Source organism: Nicotiana sylvestris, chromosome 4 (genome assembly GCF_000393655.2).
Source record: "Nicotiana sylvestris chromosome 4, ASM39365v2, whole genome shotgun sequence".
NCBI classification, from domain to species: Eukaryota; Viridiplantae; Streptophyta; class Magnoliopsida; order Solanales; family Solanaceae; genus Nicotiana; species Nicotiana sylvestris.
In genome coordinates this window covers 100,841,400-100,847,399 of record NC_091060.1, presented here as the reverse complement: position 1 = coordinate 100,847,399, position 6,000 = coordinate 100,841,400, and positions in this window count along the sequence as shown.

The window sequence follows — 6,000 nt, the reverse complement described above, 5'->3', positions numbered from 1 at the left end:
TCCATGCCCCATGCAACAAACGGCCAGGGTGCTGACATCGTATGTAACTCTGTTGGCGGAGAATGAATCAGATCTCCATGTATCTGACACTGATGGCATTTCCTCACGAAAGTGATACAGTCATGCTCCATGGTAAGCCAATAATACCCTGCTCGAAGGATCTTCCTTGCCAATACATATCCGCTCATATGTGGCCCACAAACTCCAGCATGTACCTCTGCCATAATCGTCGTGGCTTGACCGGCGTCTATACACCTTAACAGTCCCAAATCCGGGGTTCTTTTGTACAACACTCCTCCGCTGAGGAAGAAACCATTTGACAGACGCCGAAGGGCTCTTTTTTGGTCTCTAGTGGCCTGTTCCGGATATATCCCCATTTTGAGGTACTCCTTGATATCATGAAACCAGGGCTCGCCATCCGCTTCCTCTTCCACTGTGTTGCAATATGCGTGCTGATCGCGAACCTGGATGTGCAGAGGGTCAACATACATTTTGTCAGGGTGGTGCAACATTGATGCTAAGATGGCCAATGCATCCGCAACCTCGTTATGAACTCTCGGGATATGTTTGAACTTCACCGATCGAAATTGCTTGCTCAGATCGTGCAAGCATTGTCGATATGGTATGAGTTTCAAATCCCGTGTTCCCATTCATCCTGAATCTGATGTACCAAGAGGTCCGAGTCTCCCAAGACCAAAATGTCTTGGACATCCATGTCCGCAGCCAATCGCAGACCCAAAATGCAAGCTTCGTACTCGGCCGTATTATTGGTGCAATAGAAGCGTAGTTGAGCCGTAACCGGATAATGGCGTCCTGTTTCAGAAACGAGTACTGCTCCTATTCCAACCCCTTTCGCGTTCGCAGCTCCATCGAAGAAAAGCTTCCAACCCGGTTCTTCGGGTAAATCCAGCTCATTTGTATGCATTACCTCTTCGTCGGGAAAATACGTTCTTAAAGGCTCGTATTTTTCATCAATGGGATTCTCTGCCAAATGGTCGGCCAGCGCCTGGGCTTTCATGGCTGTCCTTGTCACATAGACGATATCAAACTTTGTGAGCAGAATTTGCCATTTTGCCAACCTTCCTGTGGGCATAGGTTCCTGAAAGATATACTTCAGTGGGTCCAAACGGGATATGAGATAAGTAGTATACGAGGATAGGTAGTGCTTCAACTTCTGAGCTACCCAAGTTAGGGCGCATCATGTTTTCTCGAGTTGAGTGTACTTGACCTCATATACTGTGAATTTCTTGCTAAGATAATAAATGGCCTGCTCCTTCCTTCCTGTGTCATCATGTTGCCCCAGTACACAACCAAACGAATTTTCCAGGACCGTCAGATAAAGAATTAAGGGCTTCCCTGGCTTAGGCGGGACCAACACGGGTGGATTAGACAGATACCCTTTGATTTGGTCGAAAGCCTCTTGACACTCTGCCGTCCAACTTACCGCAGCATCCTTTTTCAGCAGCCGAAATATGGGCTCACAAGTTGCTGTGAGTTGAGCGATGAACCTGCTGATGTAATTGAGTCTACCCAGCAAACTCATTACCTCTGTTTTGTTCTTTGGCGGTGGCAAATCTCGGATGGATTCGATTTTGGATGGGTCTAACTCAATACCCCGTCGACTGACGATGAATCCTAACAGCTTTCCTGATGGAACCCCGAATGCGCATTTGGCCGGGTTAAGCTTGATATCATACCTTCGGAGTCTTTGGAAGAATCTCCTTAGGTCTGCTACATGGTCTTCCTGACGCCAAGACTTTATGATCACATCATCTACGTACACCTCAATTTCTTTGTGTATCATGTCGTGAAACACAGCAGTCATCGCTCGCATGTACGTTGCCCCGACATTCTTCAGTCCGAACGGCATTACCCGATAGCAGTAAGTTCCCCATGGCATGATAAATGCTGTCTTTTCCGCATCTTCCTCGTCCATTAGGATCTGATGATAGCCCGCATAGCAATCCACAAAGGATCCGATCTCGCGCCCAGCGCAATTATCGATCAAGATATGGATGTTGGGCAATGGAAAATTGTCCTTGGGACTTGCTTTGTTGAGGTTGCGGTAGTCGACGCACACCCTGATTTTCCCATCCTTCTTTGGAACTGGTACCACATTGGCCAACCACTCGGGATATCGAGTGACCCGAATGACCTTCGCCTGCAGCTGCTTAATCACTTCTTCTTTGATCTTTACACTCATTTCCGTTTTGAATTTCCTTAGCTTTTGCTTGACCGGAGGGTATGCCGGGTCAGTGGGCAATTTGTGAACCACTAAATTGGTGCTTAATCCCGGCATATCATCATATGACCATGCAAAAACATCTTTGAATTCCACGAGGGTTTTGATCAATTCTTCCCTGACATTCGGCTCAATATGGATGCTGATTTTGGTTTCTCGGACATTATCAGCGTCTCCTAGATTCACAGCCTCAGTGTCATTTAGGTTAGGTTTGGGTTTTTCTTCAAATTGGCACAGTTCTCGGTTTATCTCTTCGAAGGCTTTATCTTCGTCATATTCAGATTCATCGTCACAAACGACCTCTTGTATCATTAAGTCGGATTCAGATTGATTTATTAGACTAGGTCGAAGATCCGCTGTGCATGCCATGTTATTGTTCAGAAAGAGAAACAACAAAACAAAATTAAAATGAGACAAAAGAAGAGAACTTTATTAAACTTGCGGGATAAAAGGGTTCACACTTTTTCAAAAGTAAAATTTGGATTACACCCTGTAATAATCCGAACAAAACAAAACAAACAAAAACATAAATCAAAGCCTACTACCAAGACTCCCCTCGGACAGGAAGAGGAGTAACTGTCCAATTGTTGGTTTTGGCCTCAGGCCCCACAAACTGTATCTCTGCTCTGCTGGAACCTTCTCCAGCTTCTACCATACTGACATCAGCGAATAGCCTCTCGAAACTCCGATTCAGGTCCCCATCCATATCAATCAATGGTCCTAGAATCTTTGGGACTGGTGCCCTTTTGGCGCTTGCTCTAACAAAAGATCTTGAAAGACGTGGCACGGGTTTGGGAAGATACCAGACTTTCTTCTTCATTTTCCGCGCTTGCTTTACATCTGCTGCGGTTGGTTTGAACCCCAACCCGAAAGTTTCCAAATTTTTAGGCAGGGAGACAGGTTGGACAATCCCCTGAAGCTCGACTCCCTGGCCCTTTCCCGGCACAAATCCATTACCCAGCATTTCCGAGACCATCATGACTGTCGCGGCAGCTATCCTAGGGTACGGGATGATTTCTCCTTCAGAAATTTTGTTTGCCGACACTGTATCGAAAATCTGGTAGACCCAAGGACCTTTGTCATCATCGGTCTCTATGAAGGGTACAATGGCGCCACCCATGGTGCACGCCGTGTCCTCGCCGTGTCCTCGCCGTGTAGTACGACCTCCTGCCTATCCCACTCGAACTTCACTATCTGATGTAGGGTGGAGGGCACTGCTTTGGCTGCATGAATCCACGGTCGTCCTAACAGAAGGTTATAAGATACTGTGGCATCTAACACCTGGAACTCCATGGTGAACAGGACTGGACCGATGGTCAATTCAAGTACAACATCCCCTACAGTGGCTATTCCATTTCCGTCAAATCCTCGGACACAGATGCTATTCTTGCGGATTCTTCCGTGGTCGATCTTTAACTGGTTCAGAGTGGATAATGGACAAATATTGGCACTTGAACCGTTATCCACCAATACCCGAGTAACTACCGAGTTTTCACATTTGACAGTTAGGTAGAGAGCTTTATTATGCTCCGTACCTTCCATCGGCAGGTCATCATCTGAGAACGTTACCCTGTTCACCTCGAAAATCTTGTTGGTAATGGTTTCCAGGTGGTTTACAGAAATCTCGTTGGGCACGTGAGCTTCGTTTAATATCTTCATCAAGGCCTGACGATGCTCCTCAGAATGGATTAGTAATGACAGCAGCGAGATCTGGGCCGGTGTTTTCCTCAGCTGTTCGACCACGGAGTAGTCCTGCACTTTCATCTTCCTCAGGAACTCCTCAGCCTCTTCTTCAAACACAGGTTTCTTGGTTGCAGCTGGGTTGGTTCTTCTTAGCTCCACCGGAGCGAAACACCGTCCTGATCGAGTCAGCCCTTGCGCTTCACAACTAACTTCCTCCACTTGTTTTCCTTTGTACATCACCACCGCCTTTTCATATTTCCAAGGCAAAGCCTTGCTATCAATCATCGGCAGCTGGACTACAGGCTTTATGGTGACCAGTTCTCTGTATACCCCCTTCAACACAACTGCAGGTGTGGGCGGAGTCCCTGATATTACCAACTTGTTTGGCTCGGGTTTGCTTGTTATGGCGGACGGGCTCTTTCCCATTATCACTATCGGCTTGACGCCTTCTCCCTGGGACTGTACCCCCATTCCTCCACTGGTCGGTCCTTCTTTTAGAGCGGCCTGGATCATCATCACTGTTTGTGAGGGTTTTCTCAACTCTCTTCCCTCACACACCAACTCAATCATGTGAGTCTCGTGGTGTGCTGGCAGTGGGTTCTGGTTGATGTTGGGAGCCTCCGGTGTCTGGACCTCGATCTTATTGGTGTCAATAAGATCCTGTATGGCATGCCTCAATTTCCAACACTTTTCGGTATCATGCCCCAGCATCCCTGAGCAGTATTCACAACTTATTGATCCATCTAAATTCTGGGGTGGGGGATTTGGTTCTCGAGTCTGGACAGGACTAACCAAACCCAATTTCCTCAATTTGTGGAACAAAGCGGTGTAGGTTTCTCCCAACTCCGTGAAAGTTCTGTGTTTCCACAGCCTGTCATTCCTAGCATCTGGATTTCCCCGAAAGCCTGCCCCTGGAGGGTTTCTATATGCCCTCGGTGGAGGATAGGTGTTTTGTGGTGGTGCATATGTGTTCTGGGGAGCCGGCGCGCGCCATTACGGGCGAACCAGAGGCTGAGTGTATGTCTGGGCCTGGTGTACGGAGCAATGTGGTTCTCGAGGCAGATAGCAATGTTGTGGTGGGTTGTATGGGTAGTTTGGCCTGTGAGGTATGGGTTGGTTGTAGTGTGGCTTGCCAGCCCTGGACCAACTGCCTGCCTCGATCGTGACAATTTCTTCTTTCTTTCTTCTTCCCAGTGCACCTCCCGTGCTTCTCTGAATAGCCTGGGTCGTGGCCTTGAGTGCCGAATAATTCAGGATTTTGTCAGACCTCAGACCTTCTTCTATCATGACCCCTATCTTCACTTCCTCGTTGAAGGATTTTCCAACTGTCGTCACCAAGTGACCAAAGTAGGTTGGATCCAATGTTTGCAAGAAGTAGTCCACCATCTCTCCCTCTCTTATGGGAGGATCGACTCTGGCCGCTTGCTCTCTCCAGCGGAACCCGTACTCGCGAAAACTTTCCCCGGGCTTCTTCCCGGTCCTCAACAACGTGAGACGGTCAACGACTATCTCGAGATTGTATTGGAAATGACTCGCGAAATCCTGCGCCAGATCATCCCAAGTGTACCATCTACTGGAATCTTGCCTGGTATACCATTCTAGTGCAGATCCGCTCAGACTTTGGCCGAAATAAGCTATCAGCAGCTCATCTTTGCCGCCTGCCCCTCTCATTTTTCTACAGAATCCCCACAAATATGCCATGGGATCACCGTGCCCTTCATATAAATCAAACTTAGGCATCTTGAACCCAGCCGGGAGTTGGACGTCCGGGAAAGGGCATAGATCTTTGTAAGCCACGCTGACTTGGTTGCCCAATCCGTGCAGGTTCCTGAAGGACTGCTCCAGGATTTTTAACTTCCTCAATACCTCATCCTGTTCAGGGGCTTTAACCGGTTTTTCAATCTCTGTCGGTACCTCCAAGTGCGGATTGTAGGCCTGTGGTTTGGGGGCATGGAATGTAGGCTCAGGGGGATAGTATTGCGTATCGTGAGCTTGAAACAATGGCTCACTGGTCATTCTTTGCAGGGTGGCTGATGTGGGTCCCACAAAAGTGGGAATATTTGGTGTTGGGAGAG